The 23,374-nt window shown below is 40.1% G+C and overlaps 1 protein-coding gene and 1 long non-coding RNA gene across 7 annotated transcripts in view; one reads left to right on the forward strand and one right to left on the reverse strand.

Annotated features, from left to right (window-relative positions):
- fkbp15b (FKBP prolyl isomerase family member 15b) overlaps window positions 1-23,374 on the forward strand; it is a 155,282-nt gene that overhangs the window by 27,111 nt on the left and 104,797 nt on the right. The gene's annotated exons all lie outside the window — the stretch shown is intronic.
- On the reverse strand, window positions 7,008-9,375 carry LOC144019782 (uncharacterized). Of its 2 annotated transcripts, none has more exons than XR_013283777.1 (3): window positions 9,063-9,375; window positions 8,568-8,720; window positions 7,008-7,507 (listed from the first exon to the last, which is right to left on the reverse strand). It is a non-coding gene; the product is annotated as an uncharacterized LOC144019782 (long non-coding RNA). The 2 variants fall into 2 exon arrangements; XR_013283778.1 differs by lacking the exon at window positions 7,008-7,507 and adding an exon at window positions 7,741-8,398.

The raw sequence follows: 23,374 nt of genomic DNA on the forward strand, positions 1-23,374 counted from the left end.
GGCTGTGTGCGTTCGGAAATACGCTCTGAGCACACGCTGGTTCACTCTGCCCGTTCAGAAATTCAGTGTGTTGCTCGAATTTACTGTTCGGAAATTCGGAGTCCACCAAAACGGAGTGCCAAACTAGGCGCTCCGACTTAGGACATAGTGCGCCAGTGCATCGGGCAGTCTGAGATGGAAACGGTACTAGCAAGATGCGAGCGAGGGTGGCCTGATGGGGGATATATAGTTGGTACGGAAAGTATTCAGACCCCTTAAAATTTTTCATTCTTTGTTTCATTCCAGCCATTTGCTAAAATCAAAGAAGGTTCATTTACTGGACGGAACTTTAAATAACACCTACACTCATTCCATACAGCTGCTACTTTGCACATTGAAACATTTGTGACTCCACTGCTACTGTACATATTACCTGTGTCTTATTGCTGTTTCCGCGCCCTAAAATATAGAATGGTGGGCAACGGATTAGCCTGATTAGCGCGTCGTGGGTTTAAATCTGGCCTTCCTGTGTCAGTTTGGAGTTTTCATGTTCTCTTTGTACATGTGTGGGTTTCATTACGGGTACTCAGGTTTTCTTTCACATTCCAAAAACATGCATGGTAGGATTATTAGAAACTCTAAATTGTCCATACGTGTGAATGAGAGTGTGAATGGTTCTGCCGTGCTGGCGATGTACCCCACCTCTCACCCAAAGACAGCACCCCCACAGCCCTTGTGAGGATAAGTAGTGTAGAGAATTGATGGATGGATACTATAGATTATTCTTTGTTTATTTTTGTACTCCTGTTTTGTTTTTTTTGTTTTTTAAATCTTCAAATGCTAATTTAGAGTTGCACTCAACTTTGTTACTGGACCACACAATGACAAATGCTTTCTTTTCTGTTCTAGTTTAAGAACAAAATTTCAGACTGTTAGCCCGAGTCAGCCAAATCAGAAAGAAAAAAACTAATTTAATGAATATACAGTAATACGTAATGCAATGTAATTACGTAATCGGCAATTGGTAGTTGTCATAATGGCTTCGCCCGTCATAGACAATTGATCATTCTGATTGGCTGTTAGAAAGCGAATTAGTGCATGGAATAGAAGTGACAAAAGCGAAGAATAGTAAATTAAAAGGCATTATCTAGTATTGCTCAGTTAAATGTTGCCTTTTACTTCAATTGTTCTTGCTTGCATTATGAGTATGTTGGGTAAGATAGTATGTGTGTACTCATGGAACCCTGATTGCGGATGGTATAAACAATGACTTCTCAAGGCAACTCTGACAATCTCTGTTGTGAGTTTACAGGCGCATGCATGCACATTTGTGTACGGACGTGCCTCTGCATACAAGCATGTGAATGCGTGCACACGTGTCATCTTTTTGCCATCCCTTAATGAGTTATTTTGTCACTCGGCACCCCACTGAAAAAGTCCTGGCTCCGCCACTGACCATGCCTCACTTATGGTGAAGGAGAACAAGACCCGTACATGCCTCGCTTGGTATCCGCTGATTTGTATATTAACAGCTTTTTTTTTTTTTTTTAATGGGTGTGAGGAAGAGACAATTTTTCAGATGCATTACAATGAGAGTCAATTAGATGTGGGTTTTTGCTATTCGCGGGGTGGCCTGTTTCCTATTCCCCGCGAATAACGGGACTCCATTGTGTTGACGGGGAATTTAAAATTTTAAGTTGTATTTGAAGCCTAATGTTGTTAATGTTAATGTTGTAATGTTATTAGAGAGAATATTACAAGGCGGCTTCTGTCAAAATTTGATGGATGACATTCTTAATTAGATTAGGGGGGTCATGTATGGGTCATGACCCCTCCCTAATGAAGCTTAATGACCCTTAATGACTTCCAGATGTCATTTAATGAGGGTTAATGACCTTTAATGACTTCCTGATGACATTTAATGAAGATTAATGACCCTTAATGACTTCCTGATGTCATTTAATGAAGATTAATGATCCTTAATGACTTCCTGATGTCATTTAATGAGGATTAATGACCCTTAATGACTTCCAGATGTCATTTAACGAAGATTAATGACCTTGAATGACTTCCAGATGTCATTTAATGAGGGTTAATGACCTTTAATGACTTCCTGATGTCGTATAATGAAGATGAATGACCTTTAATGACTTCCGGATGTCGTTTAATGAAGATGAATGACCTTTAATGACTTCCAGGTGTTATATAATGAAGATGAATGACCCTTAATGACTTCCTGATGTCATTTAATGAAGATTAATGACCCCTTAATGAAGATGGATGATGTGTAGGTGGTGTTCCTACCTGTTTTTGCAGATATCATGGCTGACCCGGGTTCAAATGCTAATTGTTTGGTTAACTTCCGGATCCGGTGCACGCCCCCTAGATTGAGTGAATAATAATGAGATTGAATGACGTGATCGGAGGGAGTGGTTTAGTATGGGTAAAACCGCCGGGGGGAAAGTACTAGCCATTTCTATTATGGTGAAGGGGGAAAAAGCATGCGCAAACACGGCTCAAAGAGTGTATTTTAGAGGTTGTAAAACAAGAAGTATAAGGTAAGGTTAAACTGTGATACGCTGGTTGGTATTATGAAATTAAAAAACTCTAACATGAAGTTATACATTATATGTAAAAATGTTGTAAGAGTCGTTCGTGACTGCTGGGGTTGAATCTGAAAATAAACGGATAAAACTATATAATTGGGGTTAGGGTTAGGGTCCATTTCTATTATGGTGAAGGGGGGAAAAGCATACACAAACACGGCTCAAAGATTGTATTTTAGAGGTTGTAAAACAAGAAGTATAAGGTAAGGTTAAACTGTGATACGGTGGTTGGTATTATGAAATTAAAAAACTCTAACATGAAGTTATACATTATATGTAAAAATGTTGTAAGAGTCGTTCGTGACTGCTGGGGTTGAATCTGAAAATAAACGGATAAAACTATATAATTGGGGTTAGGGTTAGGGTTAGGGTCCATTTCTATTATGGTGAAGGGGGGAAAAGCATGCGCAAACACGGCTCAAAGATTGTATTTTAGAGGTTGTAAAACAAGAAGTATAAGGTAAGGTTAAACTGTGATACGGTGGTTGGTATTATGAAATTAAAAAACTCTAACATGAAGTTATACATTATATGTAAAAATGTTGTAAGAGTCGTTCGTGACTGCTGGGGTTGAATCTGAAAATAAACGGATAAAACTATATAATTTCCCCTTACTGATATAGTTACTATCTGACATTTTTGTTCAATATTCCTGTGAGTAGGGGGGAAGCAGATGCAGTCAAAGATTCATGGGGAGGTCAAATGTATGTCTGTGCTTGTGTGTGCGTACGCGCATGTATGGCTGCATGGGGGTCAAAGAAGTGTGAGGACAGACGGGCGGCTGAAGAAGTGTGAGGTTAGACGGTGGCTATAATGTTGTTAGTTTGAAAAGACAACACTTCCTAAAACATATTACAAAAATATGCATCGACTTAGATCTGATTCTATTTATAATGATAATTTTATGTAGAAATTGGTGAAAAGCCATCATCAGCGATAGTCTCCTTACCCCTGCGAGGACAGCGGCTGCTGGTCATAAAATTAAGGCTGAAGGAGGAGGAAGAGAAAATATCGGGGGGTTCCTCCTATCTTGGTTAAAATGAGCGCCATTTTTGGTCTGAGAAAGGCGATTGTTCAATATTCCTGTGAGTAGGGGGAAGCAGATGCAGTCAAAGATTCACGGGGAGGTCAAATGTATGTCTGAGCATGAGGGGCCTGTGTATGCGTGTGTGCGTTTGCATGAGAGCTGAACAGTGTAAGATTAAACGGTAACTGTAATGTTGGTTTTCAAGAAGACATTTCCAAAACGGCTTCTTTAAAAAAACATCTACACAGATATCCATTTATGATAGTTTTATGCAGCAACCGATAGTTGAAACATCGTAGCTAACATTTTCTCAAGGATTTGAAAAGTGGTGACAAGTGAAAACTAATTAAGCTTACCTATAGGCGTAACGGTGTGTGGCTTTGAGTCCATCACATACATGCTCTGCATAGAGCATATATGCGTAGCAGCGAGGTATGCGTAGCAGAAAGGGGAGATGTCCCTACACTCGTGAGAATTTTCTGAGGCTTGTTGGAGACACTAGGACTCTGTCACAGTTTGAGTGTGTGTGTTTCAATGACCATAATTGTTGGGGGGCTGGTGGATATGAGCGAGGGGGTTGGTTAGACGTCTGCCAGCGTGCTCTCCTTGGGATATTTTCTCAAATACTAAAACCCAAATGCCAGTCCTCTGAACCGAATGACCAGTTGTCTAAACACATTGAATAAATGTAACCCCTCATTTTCCAATACCATGAAAACATTTTACATGAAGACACAATTCACAAATTGCTCTCATGCGATACAAAATGTTTACCACAAGTCAACAATATTTGAACACAACGGACTTAACTGGCGTTCACACAACAACTCAAAAATTGAATACACTTGTTGCTAATGATGTGACCACACCTATAAACTCAAGTTCAGAGTGTACAGTTTGTTGGAGAGTCCAAACAAGCGCAATGGATAGAGGCAGAGCCAGAGGAAGAGGAATTAGAGGAGGGAGAGGAGCAGGTCGAGCAATGCAAAAGTTACAAAATAGTAACATGGAATGGTAAGGGTATTCGTAAACACGAAAATAAAAATAATAATTTAACCATCTTATTACAGTCTTTCTCAATTGCTAATACACATTTCTTGAAACCTGTACCCATTTTCTCAAAACCTTAAACACAAACACAAAAATTCTAACAATTTTCACAAAAGCCGTGACTTTTCACTTCAAAACCTATTATCCGGTATTCAAATCCGAACAATATATTCAGATCATACACACAGTAAGTCAAAATATATTCACCATGAGAGCATTTGTTAGACACGACATAAAATAATCTAACACAGAGCATCCAGGGTAGGTAGTCAACAGAGGTTTATTTTACATGCATCAACAAACATAGTTTTTGGCACTAGACAAATTACTAACCAAGTTAAAATTATGGTGAATTCAAATGAAATAGAAAGGGTGTATGAAAATAAATTCCTTGGAGTAGTTATTGATGATAAATTATGTTGGAAGCCACATGTAGAAAATGTTAAAAGGAAAATGTCAAAAATCATCGGGATACTCTATAAAACTAAGGATGTCCTGAACATGAACTCATTATATATATTATATAGTTCATTATTATTACCATATTTGACCTATTGTGTGGAAATCTGGGGGACTGCATATAAAACAAACACTAACTCTGTTTTCAATTTGCAAAAAAGAGCCATAAGGATTATTAATCGTTCAAAATATACAGAATCAACACATCCATTATTTATCAAATTAAATCCAATGACATTTTATGACTTGGTTGAGTTTAAAATAGCACAAATAATGTACAAAGTATATAACAATCTACTCTGCTATATTACTCAGACATTGTTTGAAATTAGACACAGTCCTTATGATATAAGGGGTACAAGTGTGTACAAAAAACCCAAAACAAGAACAAATATTAAGCAAAGGTGTGTTTCTGTAAAAGGTGTTAATTTGTGGAATAATCTGGGAATTGACTTGAAAAGATGTGACTCACTTGTTGAGTTAAAAAAAAAATGTTTAAATGCAAAGTTAAAAAAAATTACTTTTGTCAAATAAGAGCATGAAAATTGTATATAATGAGTATGAGTATATGATTTATAAATGTATTAAGGTATATGTTTAGGAATTTCATGTATATATGTTGCTGGATAATGCACGCATCATTTTATTTTTAAAAATATTAACCTAGTATTGTATCAATAATGAAATAAGTTTAAATGTATAATGTATGAGGGGTAGGACTAAATAAGTTAACTTCTTCCTACTCCCTTTTGAACATGTAAACTATGATGAGTTTGTTTTTTGTTTTTTCTTTTCTTCTTTTCTTTTTTAACTTTTGTTTCTCTGCTGGTTGTTTTTATGTTCAATAATTCAATCAATCAATCAATCAAAAAACATGATAGAGTCAAAATGGGCACTTTTAACAAAAAAACATGCATTAGTCTTAGGGCAAAATAATTTAGGAATAGTGTGAAATGTGTTTAAGTTTTATCCAAAAAGAGTGGATGAGTTTTGAGAATTGGGTCTAAGCCTGAACCGTGTGTAAGGTTTGGTCAAAAAAGTGTTTCATTCCAGAAATTAGTCTCGGAAACTGAGAATTTGCTTCATAGAACGGGGTTTGGTGTTTTAGTAACTGATAAAAACTGTTAAGTTAAAAGCGGACATGACAATACAATAACCTCACATAACAAAATCAGAACAACCCTATCTCAATAGTAAAGAATACATTCAAATATTCACACCAACTTCTAGGCCGTGGGGTGAACCCCAAAAAAGTGCCTAGAAAATGAGTTTCGCTCCACTGTCTGGGCACTACTTGTTCAATGCATTTTTTGATAGATAATACCCTTCTGAACTTTGGGTTAAAAGTTCACCCAATGTTTTCCTGCCCCAATTTTGTCACAAGCCAGAAATGCATATATAGGTAAATAACAAAAAACGAAAATCTTGTGCTGCAGTTTTTGGTTGTAAAACGTCTTACATTAAATTTGGCAACAGAAAATCATTCCCAGATGTTATAAATACATGTACCTAACATCAGAAACAAGTATTGGTGGTTTGGTGCAATCATGTGAATTTAGATAATTAAATATATTAAATTTGTGCCAAAAAAAACAAAAAACGCTTCAACTAGAAGTGAAACCAGCACACAGATGTTACATTTAGCTATGTTTATGTTTCATATATGAAAACAATTCACAACCTATTACGTAATGAAAGGTACACAAGAAGCAGCATACATCGGCCAAAAATACTACCATGCACCACAAACCTGGAACAAGGCAAAATGGACTAGATGGAAATAGATGCATTCAGAGCCCAGATTATTATAACATATAGAATATTTATTAAAGTATCAGATTGTGTCATCACAGCATGTCATTTATACCCCCCGCCCCCTACCCAAAAAATATTAATAAAAAAATAATAATAATAAAATAAAAATCAAATGTGCATTCACAATAAAACCTTTGAAACTTCATTGGAACAGCTCTCTTTTTTTTTTTGGCAGACCAATTTAACAAAGGTCTGTGTTGTGGAAAAATGGAATACAGACATTTTTATTTTTGCTTGAAAAGTGTTAAAATGGAGAGTTAACATCTTGATAATGAAACAAACAAAATGGCAGATTTTACATAGATTTTACAGCCCTGCACTGTAAAGTGTCCTCGTATGCCCTGTCATTTTCCAACCTGATGTTGTACCAGCCATGTGTTAGTGTCACTTTCTTGGCTTACATCAGTAGACTCAGTAGTTGATGTATCTGATGAGTGAGGTACCCTGTCTAAAAGTTTGTCAGTTGTTGGTAATGTCTCTACAAAAACCATTTCAGAGTTGTTGCTGGAAAGGGGTGTGAAGAACCAGCTGGGGGAAATCACGCCTCAATCTTCGTTTCAGTATATCCTGCCTGAAATAGAAAATTGAAGGGAAAGATGAGCACAAGATACACATATTCACATCACACTAGGGCTGCTCTATTATGGAAAAAAATAATCATCACAATTATTTTGGTAATAATTGAAATAAAGATTATTCTAAACAATTATATTTTGTTCAAATCAAGAAAATATTTCAACATTTGAAAATAAGACAATCACAATCATATGAAACTATAATTATGTAAGTTGCTTTTGGATCCAACAAAATTTATAATATATTATTATTATTATTATTATTATTATTATTATTATTATGACGTTAGCAAAAATTTGAAGTTGGGGTGCAGTGTGTGTGCAGTAAGCTAGTTTTGACATGGGTGTGTGGTAAAATAACTCGTGTGGGCGTGCCACAACTCAAAATTAGTATTATTAGTGCTGCAGCTATCGAATATTTTGGTATTTGGATATCCTACTGAAAATTCTAGTGAATAATCGTATATTTGGATAGAAATACAAATATACCTATAGGCCTATATACTTTCTTGGTCAAAGAACAATTATAAATACAGAAGACAAAAAAACACATTTGCATGTAATAATTAACAACCAACTGGTTTTCATTTTTAGAGAATCAATTTTATTTATTTATTTATTTTTAACTTAAATTGAGCTTGTCAGCAAACTATTTTTCTCTGAAACAGTGAGATTTTAGACAAATCTCTCCCCATAGATTTCATAAATGTGTTTCAATGTGAAGATTTATATGTTACCTGTAGTCTGAAGCATCAAGATCCCCGTGTTTATTAACACTGTTCACAAACCCCTTAGCTTGTCCATTCTCATCACATCTTTGTCAACTATAATCCTTTGACGGATTACTTGTTCACAAAAAGAATTTGTAGCTCTCAGCATTGGGTTGTCTAAAACACACACACACACTCACTTAATATGTGCAGAGTCATGCTTTCTAATTAATGCTGTCTCGAAATGTAAACAGAATACAAGTGACATATTGCTGACCAATGCTTTACTTTTGAAATGTGTAATTTTAGCAAAGTGACAATGAAATAGTGCAATGTAACAACTCACATTTGTTCGTCCCTGGTTGCTGTTGACTTTAAGAACCTTGTGTAATCTCTGAAACAAAACTGCACCTCCATTGTGACACAGTCTTTTGTCTTGAATATGCAGAAGAATGGAACAGTCTTTCTTCATCTCAGCGGCCTGCAGCAACCAACCCGCCTTTAGACAAAAAAGAATTAATTATAAGTGTTATTGTCACATCACCTCTTTACAGTATATGCACATCACAGATTTAAGTAAAGTAAAGTGTTTGTTGAGGTTGATGAGAGAGAGTTTGGGGAAAAGGGAGTGTGTAGCTGTGACTATATTATGACTCTGATGGGCACAGGTAACTTGAGTTTGGTAACAACTGTTGGATTCACTCGATAAATCATTCAGCAGCTCGCGTTTTTACTAAACTATAGCCTTAAAACTTAACCTAGCAAAAAATTATTTTCAGCCCTATACTAAATATCGGTCACATTAATAACAGAAATGGGCACGCGTGTGTGTAGCACATACCTGCTGACAATGTTTCTGCTTTGGCGAGATGATCCCTCTTCCGTGTGCCTTCCAATCCCAGACGAGTCTACTTTGAAATTTATTTTTACAAATGATGCAGATGGCTGGAAGAACGGGGCCAGCTGAAGCGATGGGCAAACCTGAACGGGAACGAAGTTTTTTCACCACTTTCTTTCTAACTTTTTTTCTCCTTTCGCTCTCCGACGTTGTGGTCGCCATTTTTGTTATGCGGTTGCTATGGTGAGGAGAAAGCAGCAGCTACCTGATTGGCTCATGTGACCTAAATCACACCACTACCGACCTAATGGCACTACGCCCACACGAGAGGTCACTGCGCCTCATCGCAAAATAGTGCCGGGGTTTCACCACCGAAAACACAAAATTGGCAGGTTTTCAGAGGGTGAACTCCACGGATTCTTACTTACTACTAATAAATCTATTTTATGAAGTAAAGATTATTTAGTGCCCCTGGTAGTGGAGCGAAACTGAACGGGTTAGTAATTTGTCTAGTGCCAAAAACTGTTTGTTGATGCATGTAAAATAAACCTCTGTTGACTACCTACCCTGGATGCTCTGTGTTAATTATTTTATGTCGTGTCTAACAAATGCTCTAATGGTGAATATATTTTGACTTACTGTGTGTATGATCTGAATATATTGTTCGGATTTGAATACCGGATAATAGGTTTTGAAGTGAAAAGTCACGGCTTTTGTGAAAATTGTTAGAATTTTTGTGTTTGTGTTTAAGGTTTTGAGAAAATGGGTACAGGTTTCAAGAAATGTGTATTAGCAATTGAGAAAGACTGTAATAAGATGGTTAAATTATTATTTTTATTTTCGTGTTTACGAATACCCTTACCATTCCATGTTACTATTTTGTAACTTTTGCATTGCTCGACCTGCTCCTCTCCCTCCTCTAATTCCTCTTCCTCTGGCTCTGCCTCTATCCATTGCGCTTGTTTGGACTCTCCAGCAAATTGTACACTCTGAACTTGAGTTTATAGGTGTGGTCACATCATTAGCAACAAGTGTATTCAATTTTTGAGTTGTTGTGTGAACGCCAGTTAAGTCCGTTGTGTTCAAATATTGTTGACTTGTGGTAAACATTTTGTATCGCATGAGAGCAATTTGTGAATTGTGTCTTCATGTAAAATGTTTTCATGGTATTGGAAAATGAGGGGTTACATTTATTCAATGTGTTTAGACAACTGGTCATTCGGTTCAGAGGACTGGCATTTGGGTTTTAGTATTTGAGAAAATATCCCAAGGAGAGCACGCTGGCAGACGTCTAACCAACCCCCTCTCTCATATCCACCAGCCCCCCAACAATTATGGTCATTGAAACACACACACTCAAACTGTGACAGAGTCCTAGTGTCTCCAACAAGCCTCAGAAAATTCTCACGAGTGTAGGGACATCTCCCCTTTCTGCTACGCATACCTCGCTGCTACGCATATATGCTCTATGCAGAGCATGTATGTGATGGACTCAAAGCCACACACCGTTACGCCTATAGGTAAGCTTAATTAGTTTTCACTTGTCACCACTTTTCAAATCCTTGAGAAAATGTTAGCTAGGATGTTTCAACTATCGGTTGCTGCATAAAACTATCATAAATGGATATCTGTGTAGATGTTTTTTTAAAGAAGCAGTTTTGGAAATGTCTTCTTGAAAACCAACATTACAGTTACCGTTTAATCTTACACTGTTCAGCTCTCATGCAAACGCACACACGCATACACAGGCCCCTCATGCTCAGACATACATTTGACCTCCCCGTGAATCTTTGACTGCATCTGCTTCCCCCTACTCACATGAATATTGAACAATCGCCTTTCTCAGACCAAAAATGGCGCTCATTTTAACCAAGATAGGAGGAACCCCCCGATATTTTCTCTTCCTCCTCCTTCAGCCTTAATTTTATGACCAGCAGCCGCTGTCCTCGCAGGGGTAAGGAGACTATCGATGATGGCTTTTCACCAATTTCTACATAAAATTATCATTATAAATAGAATCAGATCTAAGTAGATGCATATTTTTGTAATATGTTTTAGGAAGTGTTGTCTTTTCAAACTAACAACATTATAGCCACCGTCTAACCTCACACTTCTTCAGCCGCCCGTCTGTCCTCACACTTCTTTGACCCCCATGCAGCCATACATGCGCGTACGCACACACAAGCACAGACATACATTTGACCTCCCCATGAATCTTTGACTGCATCTGCTTCCCCCCTACTCACAGGAATATTGAACAAAAATGTCAGATAGTAACTATATCAGTAAGGGGAAATTATAGTTTTATCCGTTTATTTTCAGATTCAACCCCAGCAGTCACGAACGACTCTTACAACATTTTTACATATAATGTATAACTTCATGTTAGAGTTTTTTAATTTCATAATACCAACCAGCGTATCACAGTTTAACCTTACCTTATACTTCTTGTTTTACAACCTCTAAAATACACTCTTTGAGCCGTGTTTGCGCATGCTTTTTCCCCCTTCACCATAATAGAAATGGCTAGTACTTTTCCCCCGGCGGTTTTACCCATACTAAACCACTCCCTCCGATCACGTCATTCAATCTCATTATTATTCATTATTCACTCATCTAGGGGGCGTGCACCGGATCCGGAAGTTAACCAAACAATTAGCATTTGAACCCGGGTCAGCCATGATATCTGCAAAAACAGGTAGGAACACCACCTACACATCATCCATCTTCATTAAGGGGTCATTAATCTTCATTAAATGACATCAGGAAGTCATTAAGGGTCATTCATCTTCATTATATAACACCTGGAAGTCATTAAAGGTCATTCATCTTCATTAAACGACATCCGGAAGTCATTAAAGGTCATTCATCTTCATTATATGACATCCGGAAGTCATTAAAGGTCATTCATCCTCATTAAACGACATCAGGAAGTCATTAAAGGTCATTAACCCTCATTAAATGACATCTGGAAGTCATTAAAGGTCATTAGTCTTCGTTAAATGACATCTGGAAGTCATTAAGGGTCATTAATCTTCATTAAATGACATCAGGAAGTCATTAAGGTTCATTAATCTTCATTAAATGACATCAGGAAGTCATTAAGGGTCATTAATCTTCATTAAATGACATCAGGAAGTCATTAAAGGTCATTAACCCTCATTAAATGACATCTGGAAGTCATTAAGGGTCATTAAGCTTCATTAGGGAGGGGTCATGACCCCCCTAATCTAATTAAGAATGTCATCCATCAAATTTTGACAGAAGCCGCCTTGTAATATTCTCTCTGTTATTACCTTTTATGTATTTGCTTCCACTGACCTGCACTTTGCCAGAGGTGGATGCGTCGATGAATTTTAAGCAATCACCACCAGTCGGGACACCCTTCCGTCATCATTAATCCGTTGGTATTTCAAGCCGAGCCAAACTGTAACCGTCAAGAAATTACAGCCTCTATTTTAGGTCCGACAGGAATACTGCATTCGTGGATAGTCGGAAGTCGGATTTATCAGAGTTGTTTTTTCAGTTCTTACCTGAAAGCATTCAAGGCGAAAATAAATAATCAAAATGGAAAATAGTGATAAATTGTTTTTTATTTTGGTCCTCAAAACTCATTTTGACATGCAGCAAACTTGCCTTCTCGCAATTTTGCTTTATTTATTGTTTATATCTTATTTCATAAGCATTTCATACAGTTCAGTATTACACTGCAATGTTCCCTCGAAGCTGCGCGTGTGCTCTCACCCTTTCAGCAAATGTCTTCAGCGCATTTAAAAAAAAACTAACCTAAGCTGTATTTACTGTTTGTAGTTTTTACATTATCTTCCTATAAAGACATTGAAAACTTGATATAGCACGTGATTAACAGAGTGGTTCAGAAAAATGTGACAAAAAAAATAAAAGCTGCGCGCGTGCGTGGGGAACACCCATGTCGTGTTTTTTTATTCTAGTATGATTACACAAACACATTCAGCAATGACGAGACTGCAGGTGACACGCAAACCGCTCCATTCGGGAAGCCCAAATATGGGCGTAGTTTACGACCTACGAACCCCTTAAATGATGCGTTTCAGAAATGCTAATGTTTTAATAAAATGACATATTTTACAATGTTTGAATGGACCGAAGTAACTTTGGTTGTTTTGCTACTAATGCATTGCAGGAACATGTGCTTTCAGTTGACACAATTAAAACATTCTAAGGTTGCACACAAAAAACAAAAAAACTAAAACATTTAAGACATGAAAACAAAATAAAGTTTCCCATATTTATATAAATTGTTTTGAGACCAATTAGCCTATGCTTAAAATGACATGTGTGATTAAAAACAAGTAACAAACTTGGGCTGATTCTAATTGTGTCACAAATCTGATATATAAGTTGTTTGAATTTGTTTGTAACATACATACATCATGTAATTTATGATCTCAGGTGTGGTACTGCTTTGGTCGGCATGTGCATATTTGATGTTGCCAAGGGTTTAGCTACTGTATATGGACTAAGTTTAGTTTACATTTCACAGCCAATTTTGTCCTGCTGGGCTTTTTTCTTGAATGTCATTGTTCTGACAACATGATGCAGACAAATCTTTGAGTAGCATTCACAGATAGAGCTTAAAAGAGAAATTTTATAAATGCATTCTTACCAATGAAATGTGCATTTTGCGCTTTTTGCAGACGTATTGGTACAACAATACGCCGCACATGGTGGCAATTTCACCGTAGAGCCAGTAAATAACATGAAAACACTGCAGGAAAATCAGTATTTTCAAGTTCGTTGGGCTTAGTGGGTGGCAACGTAGAGATGGCTGCCGGTGGATTCATTTCTAGCTATGGTGAGTCCATTAATATATGTCCATAGATGTTGCTCACTGTAGTCCAAGGAACACTAAAGAAGTTCGTATGAATGCACAGACACGCGGAAAATTAGAGGGAACATTGGTACACTGTATAATTTGATGCAGGGAGATAGCGTCATACTGTCACGTACGTTGTGTTACATGAAGTTACGGTGAATATTTAAGAATGAAGAAAGCTATCTCGTTTTCTACTAAATTGTGTTTTACCATTCACGGTCTGTGTTTCCCAAAGGGGTCGCCATTGTAGAGTGACGTCACATTGTCGTCCGTCGGTGAAGTCAGGGTACTTTTTTTTTTTTTTTTCCCCGACTTCGTAAGTGGAATTTACGAGTTCAGTCCCATACACACTTCCTGGTTTGAAGTCAGAAAAGTCCGACTTCGGACCATCCTCGAATGCAGCATAAAAATTTCATGGGTACAGCCCGTCAATCGTTATTCTGCCAAAGTTTTTTCTTAAAACACGCTTCTGTCATGCTAAATTACATTCTGTCACCACGATGTTTTGCTGGACATTGTTTGTGTGTGAATATTCTTTTCCTCATTAATGTTACCAGTGCCACGGTCGTAATTGCACGGCCAAGGGACTCAATCCAATATCCCTTTTTAGAACACCTTAGCTTCATTAACGCCCCTGATATAAACTGACTGTACATCAGAGGACCACTTAGCTGTCTAACATTGTACCTCATGTAAAATCAAAGAACTGTGCATTAATGCTTGCATAAAATAATCAATAACAAAGAATTTACAACAGTAAAACATTATCATTGTGGTCTGTAGTCACCCGAGCTCTACAACACGGCCAGCTATCGATATTGAGACAGAGCTAGAAGAAAGAAGGCTTGGAGAATGGTGTGCGAGAAAGTTAGCATACCTGGTAAATGTATATTTACTTGTTTACTGCAGGAGAAAACGAGTGGCTCAGCCGCTGTCCTAGGAAAAAAGTGGAAAATTAAGTCGTGCGTCAGTGAAACGGGTATCTGTCAGTGTCGGTCATTCGTCAGCGAAAAAGGAAGCAGGCGTCCATCATTGACAGACCTAGAAGGTCTGTTGGTACTGACCCTGTTATTGATGATTACATTGACGGACGAAAACCCACTTCCAGCAATGCTTAGTCCGTCAATTTTTCAAAAGCTTCCCATCATTCGTTAATCATAAACAAAATTGGCATCTGTCACTGATGGATTGACAGAATCTTCTGTCAATATTGACAGAATACTTACCTCTGGTAATTGAATATTTATTCAGTTAGCACTTAGTAAATTTGAAATACTTGATTAGGGCCCGAGCAGCGACCACTGCGAGGTCCCTCTTGTTTTTGTAAAACTTCTTCTTCTTCTTCTTCTTCATCTTCTTCTTCATCTTCTTCTTCGTCATCTTCTTCATCTTCTTCATCTTCTTCTTCATCTTCTTCTTCATCTTCTTCTTCTTCTTCTTCTTCTTCATCTTCATCTTCTTCTTCTTCTTCTTCTTCATCTTCTTCTTCTCCTTCTTCTTCGTCTTCTTCTTCTTCTTCTTCTTCTTCTTCATCTTCTTCTTCTTCTTCTTCTTCTTCTTCTTCATCTTCTTCATCTTCTTCTTCATCATCATCATCATTCGCAAACGATTGCGATTTTGGGCACCTAAACATTCACGAAAACTCACCGAACTTTGCACACTCCTCAGGCCCGGCGAAAAATTTGATATTCTGACATTGTCATAACAACGTTAGTCTATAGCGCCCCCTAGCGTAGAAAAATAAAAACCAAGCCCGTCACGTTTGAGCTAGAGCAACGAAAATTGGCAGGCACGTGTAGCACCCAGAGACGCACAATAAAGTCTATTGGGAGCATGTAGCGAAAATGTACAGGAAGTGAGCTATGAATTTTTTAATGTCCAATTTTGGCCCATTTTGGCACATTCACTGTGGTCATGCTTTTTCCCCCTTTGCAAACATTTTTCATCCAATTGACTTCAAACTTGGCATTTATCATCTCAAGACCTGAAAGAACAACTGGGCAAAAAGTCTTGCCTTTTCGAAATACTATATGATGGGAGTGGGGCATCAAATATTGCCTTTAAAATTTCATTTGTCCAGAAAGAGCAAATGCTTAATAACTCCCATGTTCAAGCTCCAAAAAATCTCAAACTTCTCATGCAACTTAATAGTCATGGCCTGAAAACATCTATATTATAAAATTCACTTATACATTTAGCGCCACCTTGTGGTGACAATAAAAGTCATACTTTACGTTTTTAGCTACTGTGCCGAGCTCGTTGAAGGGATCCAGTTGAAAATTGGTCAGAAAAGCCTTAAGATGTTGATCATGCCCCACATCGAATATTGTAACGTTTCGCCAAAGGGCGTGGCCGTTACGGTGCCGCAAAGTCTGAAGATTTTTCGCGACAATAAAAGTTGCTTTAACTTGACCCAGATGATCCTATCCTCAAAATTTCACACATTTGATGAGAGTCCAGCCCTTAAGACATCTACGAACTCATATTTCATCTTACTTATAGCGCCACCAGGTGGCAATTTTTTTTCTTGCGAATTTTCTTCGTTTTTCTCCAAACACGTTAACTGGACCTACCTCATATTTGCTCAGAAGAGGGTTTCAGCCTTCATGATGTCACAACACGAAGTTGGTGAGTTTTCGCGAATCGCTGTGGGCGTGGCTAAGTGCTGTTCGCCAAGAAAACAACGCCGATTTTGAGGGTCTAAACATGCATAGAAACTCATGAAACTTGGCACACACATCTGGCCTGGTAAAATGAGTAATATTTTATCATGTATTGTGCTATTTTTACAAAATTGACTCAATAGCGCCCCCTAGAAGTTTTTAACTAAGCAGCCCCGCTTGTACGTTTAAGCAAGATCTTTGGAAATTTTTTAGGTGTATGAGGGGTGTATGACCTGGGCTATGTCAAGACCTGAGCCAACGACAGTGGGAAAAATCTTGACTTTTCTGAATACTATATGATGTGGGCGGAGCATCAAATTTTGTGTTTCGCAATGAAAAAGGATATGCTTTATAACTCCCCGGTACATGCTCCAAAAAATCCCAAACTTGACATGTATGTTTATAGTCAAGGCCTCAAGCTATCTCAATGACAACATTCAGTTATATATGCAGCGTCACCTAGCCCTTGAGGCATGACAAAAAAAATACCCCACTTACGGTATTTTTACAAAAAATGTAAACTCATTCTAAGTGTAACTAAGTCATTTATGAATATTCTTTTACTTTCCACCACTCAAAATGTTCACTGGCATCAGACCTAACCAAACATACATATTTTTGTTATTTCGTTTTATTGATTTTTGATAGCCTCTATAGACTTTAAAAGCAATATCGTGAATGAAGGACATGCTTAATAACTCCCAGGTACATGCTCCAAAAAATCCCATACTTGAAATGTATATTTATAGTCAAGGCCTGAAGGTATCTCTATGACAAAATTCAGTTATAAATACAGCGCCACCTAGTCCTTGAGGCAAAAAAAAAAAGCCTCAAATACGGTATTTTTACAAAAATTGTAAACTCATTGTAAGTGTGATAACTAAGTCATTTATGAATATTCTTTTACTTTCCACCACTCAATATGTTCACTGGCATCAGACCGATCCAAACATTTGTGCTTTTTTATTTAGTTTCATTTTTTTTGATCGCCTCTATGGACAATAAAAGCAACATTGTGCAATGAGTACGAGCGATGATGTGTATATGTACTTTTGCAAAAAATATACCAATCAGGGCAACTCATTGCCTAAAAATAAAAAAAAGACGCTGATTTTTGCAGATCTTAACAATCACCAAAACCCATTGAGCTTGACACACTCATCACACCTGGCAAAAAAATAAATAAAAATCCACGTAATGGTTTATCATGCCATTTTCAAAGAAATTCTGCTTCCAATGTGCCAGTACGCCAACGTGCAAGTACCCCAACGTGGCCCGGGCTGCGAGGGCCCTTTATAGCTGTTCGCAGCTCTAGTTATTATTATAATTATTTTTAATCCATCACTAATTGTAATTTCACATTTCATTTTGCAATGAAAACGTGTATGTTGTTTGTTGCAATGAGGAGTAATCAAGATTAATAATTGCGATTACACTCAGAGATTACACATAGAGATTATCATTTAGGACATAGTGTTACGCCCGGCTCGTCAAGGGGAAGGGAAGTAACACAATAACAGAAAATATAGAGTAGATAAACACGGGGTCGACTTTAACATACATCTTAGTGGTTTTAATTGAAGTTTCATGCAGGGGTTTGACAAGGGAGTGAAAGTGGAAGGTGAACAAATAATAACCGCATTTGACAGAACTGACAGAACGGAGGAGAAACAACAATAACCAAAAGGGGAATAATACAAGGATACACAAGAGCACAAAATGGGTTACCCAGCTCACGGGTCTGGCGAGTGTCTCACACCAATAGCAAAACGAAAGAGACACGAACGAGGCGAGCTGCACTGAGAAGTTCCAGCCGCCCCGAGGAGCGGCAATGCAGCGCTTTTTATTGTGGAGCAGTCCGGCCAGGTGGTAGTCGTCGATTGGCGGAGAGGGCTGGAGCTGCTCCACCGAGGGCGTAGGGGCGGACGACCACCGCCCAGGACGTCGGGCCGGCACATCCGTCCAATCAGCGCGTCGCGCTGGCACAGTCGTCCCATCAGAGCGTCGCGCTGGCACAGTCGTCCAATCAGCGCGTCGCGCTGGCACAGTCGTCCAATCAGCGCGTCGCGCTGGCACAGTCGTCCAATCAGGGTGTCGCGCTGGCGCATTCAAACTGCAGTACCATTATACGGGCACCAGCCGACACAAACACACACATACATACTAGGAGAGCGTAGCCGGCGGCGGGCCCGAGCCGCCAGCCGTAACACTCCCCCCCCTTAAGATACAAGTCAAAGTACATCAAATAAACACCGTGCAACAAAACATACCTACAACCTGGACAGGGCATCAGCAAAAACGTTTTCCGACCCCTTTTTATGGCGGATGGTGAGGTTGAAGTCCTGTACTAGCAACGCCCACCGCATAAGTCGTTGATTGTGGTTGTACATGCGTGACAAAAAAGACAAGTAGGTTATGATCGGTATACACAGTAATCGGCAAAGAGCTGGACCCAAGGTATACCTCGAAGTGTTGGAGAGCGAGCAATAGAGACAGCAATAGAGATACCAAGCAAGGCGAACTCCATGCACTAAAGCTATGTTTGGCCAATCCGTTTTTCAATAGGTATTCAGCTTCTTGTTTCATAAGAAGGCGTTTGGTGGGATTTACCCGATAGGAACGTTGACGGATAGGTTTTTCATCCGGTACGTCGATATGTTTTGGGGGCGGGCCACTTTTGGCCGTTTCTATGTTGGGTTCGCGGGGATGATATTGTTTTAGCATTTTTATGTGGCATATACGGGTTTTTCGTTTCCTGTCCGGCGTACTAATTACATAGTCAGTTTTATTAAGTTGTTGTTGCACCATGTAAGGACCGGAGAACTTTGCAGATAACGCGCCACTCGAAACAGGAAGTAACACGAGTACTTTATCACCTACCTTGAAACTACGGTTCACAGTTGTTCTGTCAAAACGACTTTTCATTTTTGACTGAACGTTTGCAAGGGAGGATTTGGCTATTTCATTAGCCTTCAGAAGACGCGTGAATGTTGGAGATTCAGCCTGGATCCGGGATGCGGTCGTTGACTTTTTAGAATCAGGTATAAAATGGGATGAGTCAGACATGGTAGACGCAAAAATACTATCACACCAATCAATATCAGGATTTTTCCGGGCTTGCGCGCGCGTGAGGGCACAGATGGGGTATAGTTCTGGGGGACCCTCATCGTGTCTTTGAGGGGAATCTACTACCTGCAGGGCTGGAGTAACTTTACCCCCTGCTATATCATTTCCCATTAACATTTGTATTCCCTCGATGGGCAACTCGGGACACACTGCAACTGGGAAAAATCCGGTAATGAGATCAGATTGTACGTGAATAAGGTGAACAGGCTGAGGAATATATCCCATCTCTATCCCCCGCAGTACCGTCCCATAACCACATGCTGACTCGGGAGAAAAGGGCAGTGCGCTGGCTAAAATAACTGATTGTGAACCCCTGGTATCTCTAAGAATATGGATGGGGTGCTGGTCAGAGGCTTTTCCCGAAAAAGAAACGAATCCCTGAAAAATAAATGGTTTAAAACAAGGGTCAGGATTTTTGGTGGCGTCGGGTATTAAGGTGCACGGGTCTGATTTAATCAACCCGACGCCTTTTGGGTTTAAAGCGGGCTGACCCACTTTACGTTTTTGCGCGGGGCAGAACGCGATGACATGCCCAGGTTTGTGGCAGTAATAACACTCTCGGTCAGTGTTTTTGACTTTATCGACAGCGGGTTTCTCAGCAGAACCCGTAAATGGAACACGAGGTCTGTCTACATAAACATTAAATACATTTTTGTGTGTCAGGACAAACTCGTCGGCCAAAACAGCGGCTTCGGCGAGGGTTTTCACTTTTTGTTCGTTTAGATATACCACCACCCGGTCAGGGAGATTTTTCTTAAAGTCCTCAAGCAAGAGCAGCTCCCGTACAGTAGCGAGAGTATCGGCTTTGGCTGAGTAACACCACTTGTCAAAAAGGGTTCCCTTTTCCCTGGCAAACTCGACGTAGGTGCGGTTTGGGGCTTTTTTGTAGTTCCTAAATTTTTGACGGTAGGCTTCAGGTACGAGTTCATATGCGCGTAAAATAGTTGCTTTCACCGTTTCATAGCATAAGCTATCCTCCAGTGGCAACGCAGCAACCACTTCCTGGGCTTTTCCCTGTATCTTGCATTGTAACAAAAGAGGCCAAACTTCACGCGGCCACTGCAGGGCCGTTGCAATGCGCTCGAAAGCGAAAAAATATGAATCCACCTCGCTTTCTCTAAAAGCGGGCATGAGGGGAAGATATTTGCCTACATCGAAAGCGGAGCAGGGTTGAGAGGTGGAAGGCGGGGCTGCAGCAGGACCGGGGCTCGGGAGGCCACGCTGAGCTTCAAGCTCCAGCCGTTTAAATTTAACAGCTTTATCCGCCTCAATTTCCATTTTCCGAACCTCCAACTCAACATGGGCTTTTCCTGCACTCTCCCGTTCCTCGGCCTCTATTCTGAGGCGGGCTAGGCGCACTTTCAGCCGCGCCTCAGTAGACGAGTGGCCGGTTGTCCCACTTGATGAGCGGTCTAAACGAGAGCGAAGGAACGGTTGATCGGGCCGTTCATCACCCTCGGACTTTGCCTCAGCCATGGGGGGGGGGCCCAGGACGGGCCTCGTACTGTCCTGAGGAGGTGTTGTGAACCCTGGGTTGGGTGGAGGGAGCGGTTCCTCTGCTGGCAAAGTGCCCAATTCCACCAACCCCTCCCTGACAAGGGCTTTCAATGCATCCTTTCGAATTTGGCTCGGAACAAAAATAGAAAAATGTTCCGCTATTTCTATTAGGTCCACTTTCCTACAATTGTGCAGATCCTCCATTGAGGGATTTAATAAAAACTCTCTTAAATCAAAAGACGCCATCTTTTGCCTGTCCGGTTACAATTAATGTATATTTAATAATGTTTGTCCCCTACCCGGAAATTAAATCTACTATTATTATTGTCGCGGGAGTTTGGCTCCCGGACGAGCCCCCAATGTGTTACGCCCGGCTCGTCAAGGGGAAGGGAAGTAACACAATAACAGAAAATATAGAGTAGATAAACATGGGGTCGACTTTAACATCTTAGTGTTTTAATTGAAGTTTCATGCAGGGGTTTGACAAGGGAGTGAAAGTGGAAGGTGAACAAATAATAACCGCATTTGACAGAACTGACAGAACGGAGGAGAAACAACAATAACCAAAAGGGGAATAATACAAGGATACACAAGAGCACAAAATGGGTTACCCAGCTCACGGGTCTAGCGAGTGTCTCACACCAATAGCAAAACAAAAGAGACACGAACGAAGCGAGCTGCACTGAGAAGTTCCAGCCGCCCCGAGGAGCGGCAATGCAGCGCTTTTTATTGTGGAGCAGTCCGGCCAGGTGGTAGTCGTCGATTGGCGGAGAGGGCTGGAGCTGCTCCACCGAGGGCGTAGGGGCAGACGACCACTGCCCAGGACGTCGCGCCGGCACATCCGTCCAATCAGCGCGTCGCGCTGGCACAGTCGTCCCATCAGAGCGTCGCGCTGGCACAGTCGTCCAATCAGCGCGTCGCGCTGGCACAGTCGTCCAATCAGCGCGTCGCGCTGGCACAGTCGTCCAATCAGGGTGTCGCGCTGGCGCATTCAAACTGCAGTACCATTATACGGGCACCAGCCGACACAAACACACACATACATACTAGGAGAGCGTAGCCGGCGGCGGGCCCGAGCCGCCAGCCGTAACACTCCCCCCCTTAAGATACAAGTCAAAGTACATCAAATAAACACCGTGCAACAAAACATACCTACAACCTGGACAGGGCATCAGCAAAAACGTTTTCCGACCCCTTTTTATGGCGGATGGTGAGGTTGAAGTCCTGTACTAGCAACGGCCACCGCATAAGTCGTTGATTGTGGTTGTACATGCGTGACAAAAAAGACAAGTAGGTTATGATCGGTATACACAGTAATCGGCAAAGAGCTGGACCCAAGGTATACCTCGAAGTGTTGGAGAGCGAGCAATAGAGACAGCAATAGAGATACCAAGCAAGGCGAACTCCATGCACTAAAGCTATGTTTGGCCAATCCGTTTTTCAATAGGTATTCAGCTTCTTGTTTCATAAGAAGGCGTTTGGTGGGATTTACCCGATAGGAACGTTGACGGATAGGTTTTTCATCCGGTACGTCGATATGTTTTGGGGGCGGGCCACTTTTGGCCGTTTCTATGTTGGGTTCGCGGGGATGATATTGTTTTAGCATTTTTATGTGGCATATACGGGTTTTTCGTTTCCTGTCCGGCGTACGAATTACATAGTCAGTTTTATTAAGTTGTTGTTGCACCATGTAAGGACCGGAGAACTTTGCAGATAACGCGCCACTCGAAACAGGAAGTAACACGAGTACTTTATCACCTACCTTGAAACTACGGTTCACAGTTGTTCTGTCAAAACGACTTTTCATTTTTGACTGAAAGTTTGCAAGGGAGGATTTGGCTATTTCATTAGCCTTCAGAAGACGCGTGAATGTTGGAGATTCAGCCTGGATCCGGGATGCGGTCGTTGACTTTTTAGAATCAGGTATAAAATGGGATGAGTCAGACATGGTAGACGCAAAAATACTATCACACCAATCAATATCAGGATTTTTCCGGGCTTGCGCGCGCGTGAGGGCACAGATGGGGTATAGTTCTGGGGGACCCTCATCGTGTCTTTGAGGGGAATCTACTACCTGCAGGGCTGGAGTAACTTTACCCCCTGCTATATCATTTCCCATTAACATTTGTATTCCCTCGATGGGCAACTCGGGACACACTGCAACTGGGAAAAAT

Source organism: Festucalex cinctus, chromosome 5 (assembly GCF_051991245.1).
Source record: "Festucalex cinctus isolate MCC-2025b chromosome 5, RoL_Fcin_1.0, whole genome shotgun sequence".
Taxonomy (NCBI): domain Eukaryota; kingdom Metazoa; phylum Chordata; class Actinopteri; order Syngnathiformes; family Syngnathidae; genus Festucalex; species Festucalex cinctus.